This window comes from Trachypithecus francoisi, unplaced genomic scaffold (assembly GCF_009764315.1).
Source record: "Trachypithecus francoisi isolate TF-2019V2 unplaced genomic scaffold, Tfra_2.0 Lachesis_group13, whole genome shotgun sequence".
Classification (NCBI taxonomy): domain Eukaryota; kingdom Metazoa; phylum Chordata; class Mammalia; order Primates; family Cercopithecidae; genus Trachypithecus; species Trachypithecus francoisi.
Genome location: NW_022681458.1, coordinates 86,801,990 through 86,821,723, shown reverse-complemented (window position 1 = coordinate 86,821,723; position 19,734 = coordinate 86,801,990). Strand labels below are relative to the sequence as shown.

General features: G+C 37.6%; 1 long non-coding RNA gene across 1 annotated transcript; it reads right to left on the bottom strand.

The window, feature by feature from the left end:
• Positions 1-227: 227 nt before the first annotated feature.
• LOC117095394 lies at positions 228-4,317 on the bottom strand. The gene is made up of 3 exons (XR_004441954.1): positions 4,176-4,317; positions 2,370-2,515; positions 228-1,593 (listed from the first exon to the last, which is right to left on the bottom strand). It is a non-coding gene; the product is annotated as an uncharacterized LOC117095394 (long non-coding RNA).
• Positions 4,318-19,734: the final 15,417 nt, after the last annotated feature.

The following is a 19,734-nucleotide window of genomic DNA, read 5'->3' as shown; positions in this document are numbered from 1 at the left end:
TTGTTATAAGTGGTTTAAATTAAATATAACAACAACAATCTTTGTAGTATTATAATAACCATTCATTGTAACTAATAGTTGTAGTTACAACTAATAGTTACTGGGATTCTGTCAATGAAAAGAGGACACCTTCCTGGCCTGAGGCTGTGGGGATTTAAGACATAGAGATGGCATATACTAACTTATAAAATGTAAATTCACTGAATTTTTTGGATAAAAAAAGCACCTCACATTTTGACAGCACTTTATTCCATTGGATCATCACAAAATGGAGTTAAGCAAGATATCATCAGTCTTCATTTTTCAGATGAGGAAACGGGATTTAAACAAATTAAGCTTTTCAAGGTCAAATCTCTAGTAAACGAAAGAACTAGGACTGTAATATGTCTCTGGCTTTTAATCTAATGCTGTTTTTTCTAAATCATTCTGCTACCCTTACATTAAAGCCCAGGTCATAGCAACTCTGATTTACTGAGGTACCGATACCAAATTGAGGGCAACCTGAAGCACCACTCATTCCAATTCATTTCCAGTTTGTACTATTCTTTTTCCCCCCTAGCTTCAAATGTCATCATTCTCTCCAATAACAGTAATAACCAAGATTTATTGGGGACCTACTCTTGACCATCATTATACTAGTTTTACATCGCACTGTTTCATTTATATCCCATAGTAAAGGAACCCAAGAAGAAGAATTGACAGAGAGAAAAAGAGAGAGAATGAGATTTGTGTTTACTCAGTCTTCTTCCAGGAATTCTAATAAATCAATTGACTGACTAGGTTTCAATCATTCACATTTTTATTCTTTCTAAATGTATCCAAGATGTAAAGATATCTGCTATCTAATAGGAAAGATGGAAATCATTCTCTCTATTTGCACTCAGAACAGAATTTCTTAAGCCTAACAGAAAAGAAAGTACATCATTCATGTCCCTTATTTCATAGGACCTCTTAAAGTCCCAGGAGAATGTTCTGTTCATTAAGCAGTAAGCCTGGGGTTATTGGCAACATTTCACTAAATCCTTCCACATCACTTACTGCTGGCATGGATTTCTGTGCAAGACAGCACATATTCTCCATCCTGGTGAAATGCCTTGTACTTGCTAAAGTGCAAACCAAATTTCCTGAATCTTAACTCCTGAGGGGGAGTGCCTCTCCTCATCTTATCACCTATAACCCTACACTCAATTTCCTGGTCCAACCCCCTGCTAGATCTGGTTCATAAGGGATTAAGGAGAGGATTGAATAGAGGCATGCTGATCTCCAAAGGAACTGAATTTACTTCCTGCACACTAAAATCTGACTGTCATGCTTTATTTTCTGAAGGGATTTTTCCTCCAACACTCTCAAATGAGATTGGGAACCCCTTCTCCAGAAACTGAAAACTTGCTTTTAGCCTGTTAATTCACAAGTCACTGGAAAACCTGGTTACATTACCTGAAACAAGCCGAAAGGTATCCCCAGCTTCATCTTAACTAGGTGGAATGATCACCAAAGATACCTGATCCAGAAGGTATTCCAATTGTCTCTCCCCAGAGTGTGACACGTGGGAGGGGCAGTGCTTCTCAGAATCCTCGGGCTTATAAAAAGGAACTGGATAAAGGAAAGCAACTAATTAAACAAAACAAAAACAAACAAGGCAACAAGGGCAAACACACTGTAATAAAAGATAACAAACAAGTTGTTTTTTTTTTAATGCATGGGTTCAAGGATTTTTAATGCATAGATTTAGAAATTAAGGATAATTGATTCTAAGAGGCACTTTTTTCAATTTAACATCTCTAAAATCAGAATCATCGTGGTACAAAAAATAAGCTGCATCTTACAATGAAATAATTTATGTTGTTATGCTCTTATAAATAAGAAAAATAATAGTTATCCAATATCTTACCAAATTATTTTGAGGTTACTTTCAGCACATAAAGAAAATTTCAAATATCTTACCTATCAGACATTGACTCAGAAAAATAAAAACAGAATCTGGTTTAGGAAAAGTAATTTTTATGCTAAAATTGTAATAAGTAAACTGAAGGCATTAGAACAGGAAGCTAAGCCCTGGGGAGGTAATTAATGATTTAAAGTTTCTAGTCTGACTGGAAGCATTCATTCCATACACTAAAGCATAAAAATTATGTTTATGATTATGATATCATATCAGAAAATAATAAATGTATGAAAGTTATGTTTTATAAATATTTTAGATAAAATGTAAATATTACAATATAATTTTCCATAAAATTCTTATGTTAAGAAGTTGAATAGAGGTCAGCTTAAACCCCTTTGATGAAAAATCTTAGGATAAACCAAAATTCCTTTTTCTATTAAAATGTCACCAATATCAATATTACTAGAGCTTGTACAATACCTACTGTATTATGTATTCTGACCCAGGCATCCGTCTTAAGGAACATGCTTACGGGGACAATCTCCACTACAGGCCAGCAAGACAATTTTAAGAGACTCCGAGTTACTCTGAGGATGTGGTATATTTGTCAGTAGACTCAGACTCAGGAATCTGCACAATGAATAAATATGTAGGATTTACTAACATATTCAATTTCTAATTAAAGTACAGTCAATCCATTTAATAGTAAAGGACTAAAAGTAGAATTAGATGATAGAGGAAATGTGGAGAAGGTATAGCTGGTTGAATAGTGGTCTCCAAAAAAATATGCCAAGTCCTAACACTGGCACTAAATGTGACCTTACTTGTAAATAGATGTCTTTGCAGATGTAATTAGATTAAAGATTCCCAAATGAGATCATCCTGGAATTAGGGTGGGCTCTCAACCCAATGCCTGGTTTCCTTAAAAAGAAGAGAGAGATGTAAGAGACAGACACACAAAGAAGAAGTCCACGTGAAGAAAGAGGTAGAAAGAGGTTGGAATGGTGCAGCTACACGTCAAAGAATGCCAAGGATTGCCTGTTGCCACCAGAAGTCAGGAAAGAGGCATGGAACAGACTCTTCTGCGGTGCCTTTAGAGAAAAAAAAAAAATCCCTAACACTTGGATTTCAAAAATCTCGCCTCCAAAACTGTGAAAAAGGAATTAATTTCTGTTGTGGTAAGACACCAAGTTTGTGGTAATAGGTTACAAAAACACCAGGAAACAAACACAGGAGTTGAGAGTAAAATTGCTGAGAGAGGACAAAATAGGGAGAGAAACAAAGTATTATGCAAATGAGATGAGATGGTAGACTATGCCATTACTCACCCTAGAAATATAAGAAGTACTAAAGGTAAGTAGGTAGCTTTAGCACTGGCTGCATTTTTTATGATAAAATAAGACTTTGTCAGGTGCCATTATATGATCTACTCTTCAGTTCCATTTCCAAAACAATGGGAAGTATAGCAGAAAGATTAAGCATATGGATACTGAAGGCTAAACTGCCTAGTTTCACATCCTCCTCCATTTCATAGCTTGTGTTTTGTATTTGTGTGTTCATTTCATCTGTAAAGTGGTGATGATGATAAGACATATCTCAGAGTTTTTGAAAGGATTAGATGAATTAATATATATTAAGTGCTTAAAATACCATAAGATCTATATATGTGTTTACTTTTATTATTCAAGGTATCGTTGCCATCAAAGTTTTTGAATTCTCTAATTTTAACTCAACAGTGTTACAGGTCTAATGCACAGATTTAATTTTTGAAGTGAGCAAATCATATTACATTACAAAAAGGATGAAAATAAGAGTGGGAACTCCAAAAAGGAGTTCAGGAGATAGTGAGAGAATACAGAAATGAATCGGGGCTCTGTTGAAGATGCTGACTTCTCTGCTGTGCTCTACAAAACAAGATACCAGCTAAGGCGGCACTAAGAAGGGCCTCCAGAAGGAAGGTGGGGCACTCTAGGGCCAGATGGTCACTTCACAGGTCCATGGACCCCCTTCTACAAAAAACATCCTCTCCTCCTATACTTTGTCTCTCTGCATCTGTAGTTTGAGATTATATTTATTATTTTTTTTTCTATTTTGTTTTCTCATTGCTCCCTTTGTTGACCTCTCATTTTGATCCAGTTTCTTTATCTTCTCATGACTTTTAATTTCTTATTTTGTATTTTCCTTTGGTCATCATCAATATTATTTATATTGTGTTCACTTAGAAACTGAATGGTGATTTTATCCCTTATCCTCTTAAATTGTTTAGAAGTAAATCTTATGTATCACATACACACATATTATACTCTTGCCCTTGCTTGCACCTTATGATGAAAATCTTCCCCGATTTTTCGAAGTGTCTTCTTCACGCTTCCCTGATTTTTCTAAGTATCTTCTTTCATCCCTGCATTATATAAGAAGACCATTCTCATTCACTGAAACAAGAAGTATTTTACCGCATTTTAAAATATTGCATGGCTTGATAAATATCCCAAAGGGAGTACCATTTTTCTAGCAGTTTAATTCTTTTGAAAGTGTCAACTACAGTATACTGAAGTGTTAATGTTAAAAGAGGCCTTTTAAAAAATCTTTTAAAAGCGTTTTGAACAAGTGTAATGGAGTCCAAGTTAATTTTTTTATTAAACATTCATGAAAAAGAAAATGTGGAAGAGCTCAACCTTTTTCACATGAAAATAAGATTTAAATAATTTGAAGTGATGATTAAATGTGGGTATTAAATAAATTGTAATGTAGTTGCAAATTTTTTAGTAAATTCTATTTTTTTCTGTACCAGATATCCCCCACAATTTCCACCCATCATCTCTTACCTTATGATAATATATAGGCAATACTACAATCATTTTCTGAAAAATATTGAGCCATGTTTACAGTTTTAACTAAAGTTAGTCATATGAGCTAACAGGATCTCAAAGACTCTGATATTTTGTGATGATGTAAATTTTGCATTAAGGCTTTCTCCTTCATTCAAAATCTAACTATAGGACCACTGCAAGTGTTTAGTAAATCATCCAGCTTTTTAATAGACTCTAATTTTTCATAAATATCACAGAATATTTGGAATAGGGGAAAGAAGGTTAAGAAAAGAAAGGGAAAGGAAAGAAACAAAAACCAAGTTGCATTCATTTTTACTTTGTGATCTAGCACAGTAATTATTTTGCCTACCTGTTGGAGGTGGACAGAGCTGAAACAATTTTTTAAAATGTTGTTCATATTTAAGAAAGTGTATAAATTTAACCTTAGAAGAAGAACTTCTATTTGAGGTCTGGAAGTATATGCCACATCTGGGTCCCACGACAAGAGAGCAAGACTACACCACAGTTCTGTTGTCCCTGGGTTTGGAAGAAAAATAGCTGCTTCTGTGGCCATTCAAACCTGCTGCCACTTTGAGTAGTCTTCTTCCACACCTCCCTGAATTTCAAGCTCCTTGGAAAATGGTGCTTGCCATCTATACCTATGTAATAAACCTGCACGTTCCACACATGTATCCCAGAACTTAAAGTTAAATTTAAAAAAAGAAAGAAATGAAAGAAAGAGAAAATGGTGTCTGCTTTATGAGGCATATCAGTTGTGTTTCTATGATCAAAATTCTGTTAAATCTCAAGGGGCAAAAAGCAGTGAGGCTCTGGGAAAGTTAATGTATCTCTTTCTCCTTGTAGAGCCTCCTCTTTCTTACCTTTCAGATAGGCAACCAGTTTTGTGTGTTCTTGCCTCAGGAATTTTGACTTTTGTAATGGAGTAAAAGACATGAAAGATAATGGCAAGTGTCCAGGAGTGTGAGCTTAGAGGGAGAAAGCTTCTGAAGTCAAGGAGAATCCCTAAGACAGGTAGGAGGAGGTGTTTTTAACCTCTATAATAACAGTAATCATTCAGATATGTGTAAAACATATCTGAAGATAAGGTCCTTGCCATTGAAGTTTCAAGGCTCATAGAATCCCTGTGCTTCAAGAGTAGCAAAGTAGTTGAAGAGCTTGCATATTTAAAGGGGAATCCCTAAAGTTACCAGTGCGAGACAATGATTGGCTCTTCCCTATATCTCAGTTCTATGAGTGACAGTCATAACCCTTTTAGGGAGGGTCTTATTATTCAGATTAAATTTCCCAACAGTCTTGTAGGAAGAGAATCTCCATGTTAGAACTAGTTTGATTTTTAAGAAAATAGAGGAAAGCATTGGCTCCCACACACTGAGTTTGTAAGCTAAAACCTGTTAAGCATTAAAGTGACCCTTACTGTGGGAGTTCTGAAAGAAAACAGTGTCCTGTGGCTCTTAGAAGTTTAAGCAGAGATGGCGGGGAAAAAAAAAGCAAGCTATAGGAATAGAATGACAAACAATGTCCTTGGGTAAGAGAAAACCAAATGGCCAGAAATTGATGAAACAAATAACTTTTCTTGAGATAGAGTTAATAAAAAAAAGTATTGATTTGAGAATGGATGTTGTACACCTCAATTTTATACATAGATCTACCTACAGTTTTACATGTGTGAAATACAAAAAGTCTATTGCATTACATGATTCTTTTCAACAAAGCTGCTCATGATCATTGTGATCACATACAGTGAGAAATATTCTGTATGTAATACAATATTAAGTTAGAAAAAGAGAAAGGTTACCTCTAAAATGAAACATAGATATTTTTATACATAACTATGAAAACAAAGTATTCATTGATCCTATATGATCAAATATCTATTGGGTCAGAATAGCAGGAATAAAAAAAGAGGGAGACTGTTCATAATAGCAAAGACTTGGAACCAACCCAAATGCCCATGAACGATAGACTAGATAAAGAAAATGTGACACATATACACCGTGGAATACTATGCAGCCATAAAAAAGGATGAGTTCATGTCCTTTGCAGGGACATGGATGAAGCTAGAAACCATCATTCTCAGCAAACTAACACGAGAACAGAAAACCAAACATCACATGTTCTCACTCATAAGTGGGAGCTAAACAATGAGAACATATGGACACAGGAAGGGGAACATCACACACCAGGGCCTGTCAGGGGCTGAGGGGCTGGGGAGAGATAGCATTAGGAGAAATACCTAATGTAGATGACGGGTTGATGGGTGCAGCAAACCACCATGGCACACGTATACCTATGTAACAAACCTGCACATTCTACACATGTATCCCAGAACTTAAAATATAATAAATTTTTTAAAAAGAGGGAGATACGGTCTTGTCCTTGGGGATCTCACAAAATGTCTAGAAAAGCCAAATCTATGAATGAATAATTTGAAAACAATGTATTTATCCAAATGTTAGCATATTTGGCAGAATGTTATAAACATCCAGAGAAAGAGAAGACTGGCATGACAGGGAATTCTCCCCAAAGGATAGGGAAAGAATCGAGAAGAAATTCAGGCCATAGAAAGATCCTTCTAAACACATATTTTCTGTCAGATTTTCTTTAACAATGGACGAGTACTGCCACTATATTCGAAATTAAAGTAAAAATAAAAATAACTGAAATAAGAACAATCGATGGGGTCTGTGTATCAATATTTGAAAATTTATATCACATATATGTTTTATCACCAAATTTACATTAGCACAGTAAACATGAAAGTCTAAATTTACCAGCGCCCATGGGGAGACAAAATAATCAACTCTCAGCATCCAAAATTTCTCCTCCATTTTACTCCAAATACATCCTATCATTCACTTACACATTGGAATTACTACACATAATAAAACACATCCAAATTTACCCCAACACCAGAGACTCTCCCAAACTCTAAGTTTCAGCTGTGGAAAGGAGCAATTGAACAGACTTGATACTGAGACCATCACAAGTCTCCTAGGTAAATTCTGAGGGTTTGGTAAAATGATAAAAATCTACTCCCCAGCGGGAAGTCTAGTTGACTACCATAGTTAGACATGGAGCTCTAATCATTATTCAGCATGTCTTACAAAAAGGTCTAAAATCGTGGGAAAACTCTTTGTTTTTTTCTTACTTAAGTGGCACACAAGGAGGTGAAAACCTACAAAAGCCATTCAGCATAGATCTTATTAACCAACATTAACTGCCTGCCCTGGGAATTTAGTCCTGGTTCTCAAAAGCAAATAATAAAAAGTAAATTTCATCACACAGGGATTTTTTTTTTTTTTGGTTGAGTTTACAAGTGTAGTAAAGAGATTAAACAAAATGGCCTTAAAAGGCCACAAATGTCCAACAGAGAAAGCCTGCTTCCTAGGATTCAAATCTATTGCAAAAATTACCTGTTTTTATCAGACAGTTTTCTTTTGATCTCTATAAACTCGCTGAGCTCTCTTATACTCTCATTGCACATGAAACTTTTATGAAGCTCCAATTAATTTCATTGTTTATCTAAGTGAATAAAACTCTACCATTTCATTGCAGTTAAATCAGATAAAGCATTCATGTAATTTTGATAACTGGTGCACGTGATTTTTCAGTATTTCTATGTATATGTTAAAGATATTTGGACAAGATTGTTAGTAGATACATTCTGATGGCTTCCCTGTGGTGCTAATTTCACCAATAAAATATCCATTTGGCATGTAATATAACAAATATAAGATTTAGTTGGCATTGTTAGACCTCAAAAATGGACCACCAGAATGATTGCTTATATTCTTGCTCCACAATTAGCTACTTAATTATTGTGAGGGAGTTAATTATGTAAGTCAACTAAATATTATGAAAGGATAATATATGAAGGTTAGCTCATAAATTCTTTTTTATTTTTCTTTCTTTGAGATAGAGTCTTGCTCCACCAGCCAGGCTGGAGTGCAGTGGCATGATCATGGCTCACTGCAACCTCCGCCTCCCAGGCTCAAGCGATTCTCCTGCCTCAGCCTCCTGAGTAGCTGGGATTACAGGCACCTGCCACCATGCCAGGCAATTTTTTTTTTTTTTTTTTTTGTATTTTTAGTAGAGACGGAGTTTCACCATGTTGACCAGGCTGGTCTTGAACTCCTGACCTCAGGTGATCCTCCCACCTTGGCCTCCCAAATTGCTGTGATTACAGGTCTGAGCCACCATGCCTGGCCTAGCCCATGTATTCTTAACTTCGTTTTGTGTTATAATCATGCTCAGGGAGTAAACATTTCTAGCCAGAATTCAGCAATCTAGTTTAAGTATACAAATCAAGTTAATAAATGTATGCGTTGATCTACAATGGGTTTCCATCTTCCCCTAATACCTCCTGGTTCTATTTACCATGTAATTACCAAATCTGATCTTTAACAGAAATTAATACTATTTTAGAAATAAGCAATTATCAATTTATAAATTAGGGCCGGGTGCAATGGCTCACGCCTGTAATCCCAGCACTTTGGGAGACCGAGGTGGGTGAATCACCTGAAGCCAGGAGTTTGAGACCAGCCTGGCCAACATGATGATACCTCATCTCCACTAAAAACACAAAAAATTAGCCGAGCGTGGTGGTGGGCACCTGTAATCCCAGCTACTCGTGAAGCTGAAGCAGGAGAATCGCTTGAACCCGGGAGGTGGAGGTTGCAGTGAGCTGAGATCGCACCACTGCACTGCAGCCTGGGCGACAGAGCAAGAAAAAAGAAAGAGAGGGAGAAAGGGAGGGAAGGAGGGAGGGAGGGAAGGAGGGAGGGAGGAAGGAAGGAAAGAAGGAAGGGAGGGAGGGAGGGAGGGAGGGAGGAAGGAAGGAAGGAAGGAAGGAAGGAAGGAAGGAAGGAAGGGAGGAAGGAAGGGAAGAAGGGAAATTTATAAATTAGAAGACAAACTAACTCCATCTTTGAGCCCTCAAGTTTTCATCTTGTCCTTTCTAGAAAGGCCTTTAATAAGTTGTAGATGTCGCTACAGGGAAATGCTTTATCTTTTCAGAGAATCATCCAATATTTGTGTTGATCTGAAATTAGTTTTTTTTAGTATGCTCATAAAAATTCAATAAAGAAAGCTATCACTAATTTTGTAAGGGATTTTAAACTGAAGTGTCTACTCAGGCCAGAAAGTTGATTCAAATGAGTAAGATTGCCCAAGTGTGGACTGTTATAAAATGGACAAACAAGACTTACCCATCTGAGGGTTGTGGCACCACTCAGCTTACCATTTTCAGAATAGCATAGGCCTAGATCAGACAAATTTTCCAAGAGAACTAGAATTCTGGAATTTTATTTCAAAAATCTTATGATATGTAAATGCTAACATCAACTAAACATTTTTTTAAAACACAATACAAGTCAAAATAAATATATCTGCTGTCTGTATTAGGACAGTTTGGACCTCAATTAAATAATAACGCACTGTAATCTGGATAAAACATTATATTTTATTCTTAAATGCCATTGTAGATTATGACTGTTCTTACCTCTTTTTCTTACAGAAGATTATTTTAATATTATTTATCTCATATCCTTTTGTATTTTATGTATATTTTTATCATTCAACTCAAAGTTAACCATGAGTGAACCAGGGTTAAGGAGAAGGATAATGGTAGGGAATGTTTCTATGTCCAAAACAAGGGTGGTTAAATCCCTTCTGCACATATTATTTTCTATTGCTTAAGTTTAGATTTTCCATCCTGACCCTAAAGTAAACCCACAAGGAAAGTGCGAACTCACACTGGCTCTTGTTAACTGAGCAGAATTAAAAATCAGTGTTCTGTTCCTATGGACTAGAAGGCAATTTAAAACACCCAGGACATCAGCTGGGAAACTTCTGAATTCTTAGCTTTATTCTCATTCAAGACCTATGTAGGGAAATTCTAATTAATGTGTTCACTAAACAAGATACCCAGATATTAATCAAGCTTCTTGCAAAGCCCTTTCTACTGTCTGACAGAAGGAAGTAAAAAGGAGGGTGCTTCAATAAATGCTCAGAATTTTGATTACAAAGAATAAGGATATTTTCCTGATTCTCTCAATAAAGGGTAAGTGAAGCATCACAATGAAAGAATTTATAATTAAGTTGCTTGGGTTGTATTGCGATTTCTCCTTAATACATATGCCCAAACTGATTCACCGAAGGAAAAGCTTTGAATGATTCCTTTTGGTGGAAGGAATCATTGCTATTATCAAGAGTTAAGAGACACGAGAACTGAAATTATCCACCAGCCAAGAGACAGAATTGATTGTACTTCTGCCAGGTCATCACTCCTTATAATTAAGAGAGAACATACAACATTCTCTGATGAGACCTGGTAAGTGTAAGAACTTAATGAAGAATTGTTGATTTATAAAAACCAAAAATTAAAGACTAATATCCCTCATGAAGATGCAAAAATTCTTGACAAATTTTTAACAAATTCAATTCAATAATCCATAAAAAGATTAATACATTATGAATACAGTTTAATACATTATAAATACAGTTTGTATCAGGAATGCAAAGTTGAATGAATCAATGTCATTCATTATATTAACAAAAAAGGGATTAAGTAAATAATATCTCATTGTTCAGTTCCCACCTATGAGTGAGAACATGCGGTGTTTGGTTTTCTGTTCTTGTGATAGTTTGCTAATAATGATGGTTTCCGGCTGTATCGATGTCCCTACAAAGGATGCAAACTCATCCTTTTTTATGGCTGCATAGTATTCCATGGTGTATATGTGCCACATTCTCTTAATCCAGTCTGTCACAGATGGACATTTGGGTTGATTCCAAGTCTTTGCTATTGTGAATAGTGCCACAATAAACATACGTGTGCATGTGTCTTTACAGCAGCATGATTTATAATCCTTTGGGTATATTCCCAGTGGACTCGGGAAGGGGAACATCACACACTGGGGCCTATCATGGGGGGGGAGGGGGGAGGGATTGCATTGGGAGTTATACCTGATATAAATGATGAATTGATGGGTGCTGACGAGTTGATGGGTGCAGCACACCAACATGGCACAAGTATACATATGTAACAAACCTGCACGTTATGCACATGTACCCTAGAACTTAAAGTATAATAAAAAAATTTAAAAAAGAATAAAATAAAATAAAATAATAAATAAATAAAAAATATATGACTAAAAAAAGAAAGGCAAAGATTTAATCATATGTCAGCCATACATCCAACTAATTAAATAATATTTAGCCAGCCAAGAGTTAAAAACTCAAGCATGAAAAAATTCGTATTATGAAAGGACTGGGATTTGTTTTAAAATACTTCTACATATGTATTGTATGTATGGACAAAAATGAAAACCTAAAGATGTTTACCAAATAAATTTTATATTATAAAAAAAAGTAAAGAATATCTCAGTAGATACAGAAAAGCATTGGATAAAGCTCAACACCACTCCGTTAAGAATTCTCAGCATGCCAAGAAGAGAAGAGACCTTATTTAATTTGATAAAAGGCATCTATTACAATTTAATATTTATAACTAATATTATAATTTAATACTATTGGGAAAAGCCTAAATGTTCATCCCCGGGGCATGGATATGATATATCCAAACAAGCAACTACTGTAACAGACATAAAAAGTAAAGAGGACAAAGAATATGATATAGAGTGGTTTGCAAGATATACTGAAAAGTGGAAAAGCAAGGTGTTACACCACCTTCAGGAGTGGAGCTTAACCCTCCACCCCCCTTTTAGCATGAACCAGACGTAGTGACTCACTCATTCCCAAGGAATAGAATATGGAAAAAGAAAAACAATAATTTTTTAGTGGGAAACTCTAGCAAGTACTACCTTAACCAATTGAGCAGAGTTAACATCACTAGTGGTAAGTCATGTTGATGGCATGTCCCCCATATGGCCTGATGAAAAAGGTACTTTATCTCTGTTATATTCTTCCCAAAAACCCATAATCCCAACTTCTTCATGAGAAAAACGTCACCCAACTTGGTGGGTATTCTACAAAATACCCAACCAATACATCTCATGGCAAGGTCATGAATAAATTACAAACTGACAAACTTTAATAAACCAGGAAAGACTAAAGAGACATGTGACAAAATCCATTCCATCCATGTGAGATCCTTCATGGGATTCTGGAACAGAAAAAGAATATTAGTGGAAAAACTTGTAAAATCCAGTGAATAGTCGTTTGTAAATATTGATTTTTTTCTTTTTGGTTTGACAAATATTAGATAGGAAAACGTAATTTTAACTTCAGGAGAAACCATGTGAGGGGCATATAAGAACTCTAATATCTTTGCAACTCTTCTGAAAGCCTAACGTTATTTTAAAAGAAAATTTATTTTAAGAAAAACAATATGGAAAAGAGTGTATGTAATGTCAAATCTGTTGTGAGAAATAAAAAATAAGAAATTAAATATGTTTTTCCCATTTTTACAAAAGAAAATACAGGAAAGATAAACTAGAAACTGATGACAGAAGTTTCTTATAAGAAATAAGTAGGGGAGGGCGGAGCAAGATGGCCGAATAGGAACAGCTCCAGTCTCCAACTCCCAGCGCGAGCGACACAGAAGACCGGTGATTTCTGCGTTTTCAACTGAGGTACTGGGGTCATCTCTCTAGGGAGTGCCGGACAATCGGTGCTGGTCAGCTGCTGCAGCCTGACCAGCGTGAGCTGAAGCAGGGCGAGGCATCGCCTCACCTGGAAGCGCAAGGGGGAAGGGAATCCCTTTTCCTAGCCAGGGGAACTGAGACACACAACACCTGGAAAATCGGGTAACTCCCACCCCAATACTGCGCTTTAAGGAAACAGGCACACCAGGAGAATATATTCCACACCTTGCCGGGAGGGTCCCAAGCCCACGGAGCCTCCCTCACTGCTAACACAGCCGTCTGCGGCGATCTATCCGCAAGGCAGCAGCGAGGCTGGGGGAGGGGCGCCCGCCATTGTTGAGGCTTAAGTAGGTAAACAAAGCCGCTGGGAAGCTCGAACCGGGTGGAGCTCACAGCAGCTAAAGGAAGCCTGCCTGTCTCTGTAGACTCTACCTCTGCGGACAGCGCACAGCTGCAGTCCAACAGGGGGGAAAGAGGGGGGCCGGTGCAGACGCGAACGACTCTGTCTGACAGCTTTGGGGAGAGCCGTGGATCTCCTAACGCGGAGGTTGAGATCTGAGAACGGACAGACTGCCTGCTCAGGTGGGTCCCTGACCCCTGAGTAGCCTAGATGGGAGTCATCCCCCAGTAGGGGCAGTCTGACACCCCACACCTCACAGGGTGGAGTCACCCCTGAGAGGAAACAAAGAAAGAATCAGACAGGTACACTCACTGTTCAGCAATATTCTATCTTCGGCAAACTCTGCTGCTGATACCCAGGCAAACAGGGTCTGGAGTGGACCTCAAGCAATCTCCAACAGACCAACAGACAGTCCTTCTGACTGTCAGATGGAAAACTATCAAACAGGAAGGACACCTATACCAAAACCCCATCAGTACGTCACCATCATCAAAGACCAGAGACAGATAAAACCACAAAGATGGGGAAGAAGCAGGGCAGAAAAGCTGGAAATTCAAAAAATAAGAGCACATCTCCCCCTGCAAAGGAGCACAGCCCATCGCCAGCAATGGATCAAAGCTGGTCAGAGAATGACTTTGACGAGATGAGAGAAGAAGGCTTCAGTCCATCAAACCTCTCAGAGCTAAAGGAGGAATTACATACCCAGCGCAAAGAAACTAAAAATCTTGAAAAAAGGTGGAAGAACTGACAGCTAGACTAATTAATGCAGAGAAGATCATAAACGAAATGACAGAGATGAAAACCATGACACGAGAAATACGTGACAAATGCACAAGCTTCAGTAACCGACTCGATCAACTGGAAGAAAGAGTATCAGCGATTGAGGATCAAATGAATGAAATGAAGCGAGAAGAGAAACCAAAAGAAAAAAGAAGAAAAAGAAATGAACAAAGCCTGCAAGAAGTATGGGATTATGTAAAAAGACCAAATCTACGTCTGATTGGGGTGCCTGAAAGTGAGGGGGAAAATGAAACCAACTTGGAAAACACTCTTCAGGATATCATCCAGGAAACTTCCCAACCTAGTAGGGCAGGCCAACATTCAAATTCAGGAAATACAGAGAACGCCACAAAGATACTCCTCCAGAAGAGCAACTCCAAGACACATAATTGCCAGATTCACCAAAGTTGAAATGAAGGAAAAAATCTTAAGGGCAGCCAGAGAGAAAGGTCGGGTTACCCACAAAGGGAAGCCCATCAGAATAACAGCAGATCTCTCGGCAGAAACTCTACAAGCCAGAAGAGAGTGGGGGCCAATATTCAACGTTTCTAAAGAAAAGAATTTTCAACCAGAATTTCATATCCAGCCAAACTAAGCTTCATCAGTGAAGGAGAAATAAAATCCTTTACAGATAAGCAAATGCTTAGAGATTTTGTCACCACCAGGCATGCCTTACAAGAGACCCTGAAGGAAGCCCTAAACATGGAAAGGAGCAACCGGTACCAGCCATTGCAAAAACATGCCAAAATGTAAAGACCATCGAGGCTAGGAAGAAACTGCATCAACTAACGAGCAAAATAACCAGTTAATATCATAATGACCGGATCAAGTTCACACTAACAATATTAACCTTAAATGTCAATGGACTAAATGCTCCAATTAAAAGACACAGACTGGCAAACTGGATAAAGAGTCAAGACCCATCAGTCTGCTGTATTCAGGAGACCCATCTCACATGCAGAGACATACATAGGCTCAAAATAAAGGGATGGAGGAAGATCTACCAAGCAAATGGAGAACAAAAAAAAGCAGGGGTTGCAATCCTAGTCTCTGATAAAACAGACTTTAAACCATCAAAGATCAAAAAAGACAAAGAAGGCCATTACATAATGGTAAAGGGATCAATTCAGCAGGAAGAGCTAACTTTCCTAAATATCTATGCACCCAATACAGGAGCACCCAGATTCATAAAGCAAGTCCTTAGAGACCTACAAAGAGACTTAGACTCCCATACAATAATAATGGGAGACTTCAACACTCCACTGTCAACATTAGACAGATCAACGAGACAGAAAGTTAAGAAGGATATCCAGGAATTGAACTCATCTCTGCACCAAGCGGACCTAATAGACATCTTTAGAACTCTCCACCCCAAATCAACAGAATATACATTCTTCTCAGCACCACATTGCACTTATTCCAAAATTGACCACATAATTGGAAGTAAAGCACTCCTCAGCAAATGTACAAGAACAGAAATTATAACAAACTGTCTCTCAGACCACAGTGCAATCAAACTAGAACTCAGGACTAAAAAACTCAATCAAAACCGCTCAACTACATGGAAACTGAACAACCTGCTCCTGAATGACTACTGGGTACATAACGAAATGAAAGCAGAAATAAAGATGTTCTTTGAAACCAATGAGAACAAAGATACAACATACCAGAATCTCTGGGACACATTTAAAGCAGTGTGTAGAGGGAAACTTATAGCACTAAATGCCCACAAGAGAAAGCAGGAGAGATCTAAAATGACACTCTAACATCACAATTAAAAGAACTAGAGAGGCAAGAGCAAACACATTCAAAAGCTAGCAGAAGGCAAGAAATAACTAAGATCAGAGCAGAACTGAAGGAGATAGAGACACAAAAAACCCTCCAAAAAATCAATGAATCCAGGAGTTGGTTTTTTGAAAAGATCAACAAAATTGACAGACCGCTAGCTAGACTAAAAGAAGAAAAGAGAGAGGAATCAAATAGACGCAATAAAAAATGATAAAGGGGATATCACCACCGACCCCACAGAAATACAAACAACCATCAGAGAATATAAATGCCTCTACGCAAATCAACTAGAAAATCTAGAAGAAATGGATAATTTCCTGGACACTTACACTCTCCCAAGACTAAACCAGGAAGAAGTTGAATCCCTGAATAGACCAATAGCAGGCTCTGAAATTGAGGCAACAATTAATAGCCTACCCACCAAAAAAGTCCAGGACCAGATGGATTCACAGCTGAATTCTACCAGAGGTACAAGGAGGAGCTGGTACCATTCCTTCTGAAACTATTTCAATCAATAGAAAAAGAGGGAATCCTCCCTAACTTTTTATGAGGCCAACATCATCCTGATACCAAAGCCTGGCAGAGACACAACAAAAAAAGAGAATTTTAGACCAATATCCCTGATGAACATCGATGCAAAAATCCCAATAAAATACTGGCAAACCGGTCAGCAGCACATCAAAAAGCTTATCCACCATGATCAAGTGGGCTTCATCCCTGGGATGCGAGGCTGGTTCAACATTCGCAAATCAAAACGTAATCCAGCATATAAACAGAACCAAAGACAAGAACCACATGATTATCTCAATAGATGCAGAAAAGGTTGACAAAATTCAACAGCCCTTCATGCTAAAAACGCTCAATAAATTCGGTATTGATGGAATGTACCTCAAAATAATAAGAGCTATTTATGACAAACCCACAGCTAATATCATACTGAATGGGCAAAAACTGGAAAAATTCCCTTTGAAAACTGGCACAAGACAGGGATGCCCTCTCTCACCACTCCTATTCAACATAGTGTTGGAAGTTCTGGCTAGGGCAATCAGGCAAGAGAAAGAAATCAAGGGTATCCAGTTAGGAAAAGAAGAAGTCAAATTGTCCCTGTTTGCAGATGACATGATTGTATATTTAGAAAACCCATCGTCTCAGCCCAAAATCTCCTTAAGCTGATAAGCAACTTCAGCAAAGTCTCAGGATACAAAATTAATGTGCAAAAATCACAAGCATTCTTATACCAGTAACAGACAAGCAGAGAGCCAAATCAGGAATGAACTTCCATTCACAATTGCTTCAAAGAGAATAAAATACCTAGGAATCCAGCTTACAAGGGATGTAAAGGACCTCTTCAAGGAGAACTACAAACCACTGCTCAGTGAAATCAAAGAGGACACAAACAAATGGAAGAACATACCATGCTCATGGATAGGAAGAATCAATATCGTGAAAATGGCCATACTGCCCAAGATTATTTATAGATTGAATGCCATCCCCATCAAGCTACCAATGAGTTTCTTCACAGAATTGGAAAAAACGGCTTTAAAGTTCATATGGAACCAAAAAAGAGCCCGTATTGCCAAGACAATCCTAAGTCAAAAGGACAAAGCTGGAGGCGTCACGCTACCTGACTTCAAACTATACTACAAGGCTACAGTAACCAAAACAGCATGGTACTGGTACCACAACAGAGATATAGACCAATGGAACAGAACAGAGTCCTCAGAAATAATACCACACATCTACAGCCATCTGATCTTTGACAAACCTGAGAAAAACAAGAATGGGGGAAAGGATTCCCTATTTAATAAATGGTGCTGGGAAAATTGGCTAGCCATAAGTAGAAAGCTGAAACTGGATCCTTTCCTTACCCCTTATACGAAAATTAATTCAAGATGGATTAGAGACTTAAATGTTAGACCTAATACCATAAAAACCCTAGAAGAAAATCTAGGTAGTACCATTCAAGACATAGGCATGGGCAAGGACTTCATGTCTAAAACACCAAAAGCAACGGCAGCAAAAGCAAAAATTGACACATGGGATCTAATTAAACTAAAGAGCTTTTGCACAGCAAAAGAAACTACCATCAGAGTGAACAGGCAACCTACAGAATGGGAGAAAATTTTTGCAACCTACTCTTGACAAAGGGCTAATATCCAGAATCTACAAAGAACTCAACAAAAATACAAGAAAAAACAACAACCCCATCAAAAAGTGGGGAAAGGATATGAACAGACATTTCTCAAAAGAAGACATCCATACAGCCAACAGACACATGAAAAAATGCTCATCATCACTCGCCATCAGAGAAATGCAAATCAAAACCACAATGAGATACCATCTCACACCAGTTAGAATGGCAATCATAAGAAGTCAGGAAACAACAGGGTTGGAGAGGATGTGGAGAAATAGGAACACTTTTACACTGTTGGTGGGATTGTAAACTAGTTCAACCATTATGGAAAACAGTATGGCGATTCCTCAAGGATCTAGAACTAGATGTATATGACCCAGCCATCCCACTACTGGGTATATACCCAAAGGATTATAAATTACTCTACTACAAGACACATGCACACGTATGTTTATTGCGGCACTATTCACAATAGCAAAGACTTGGAATCAACCCAAATGTCCATCTGTGACAGACTGGATTAAGAAAATGTGGCACATATACACCATGGAAACTATGCAGCCATCAAAAAGGATGAGTTTGCGTCCTTTGTAGGGACATGGATGCAGCTGGAAACCATCATTCTTAGCAAACTATCACAAGAACAGAAAACCAAACACCGCATGTTCTCACTCATAGGTGGGAACTGAACAATGAGATCACTTGGACTCGGGAAGGGGAACATCACACACTGGGGCCTATCATGGGGAGGGGGGAGGAGGGAGGGATTGCATTGGGGAGTATACATGATATAAACGTCATGCACATGTACCCTAGAACTTAAAGTATAATAAAAATTAATTAATTAATTAATTAATTAAAAACACACACACACAAAAAAAGAAATAAGTAGGAATGGAGTAGATGGGGTATGTGTGAGAACAAGACTTCCCTGATTATATCACATTCTATAGTTTTGATTTGTTAAATAAAATCTTTAATATTTTTATTGATAATATCTGTAGAGGATAGCATCCAACTGATGCAAGGCAACATGATTGTGATGCAGCGAAGAAGGGGGAAGTAACATGACATTTCCCTGAATCCCCACAGAAAACAAAGACCACCATAGTTACGACCAATTTACCTGTGTATAGATTATCGTCCCCTGTGACAAAGTTTCACACACTGAAAAGGCACATTGGAAATAAGCTTGAGTCATTGTAGTACTCTCAAAAACAAGATGCTAGACACACACTTTATGATAGATAGCGTTAACGTCTAGGTTAAACAGAAGCTTTCCCCTGGCAGTGGAACATCCTTTCCTTTTC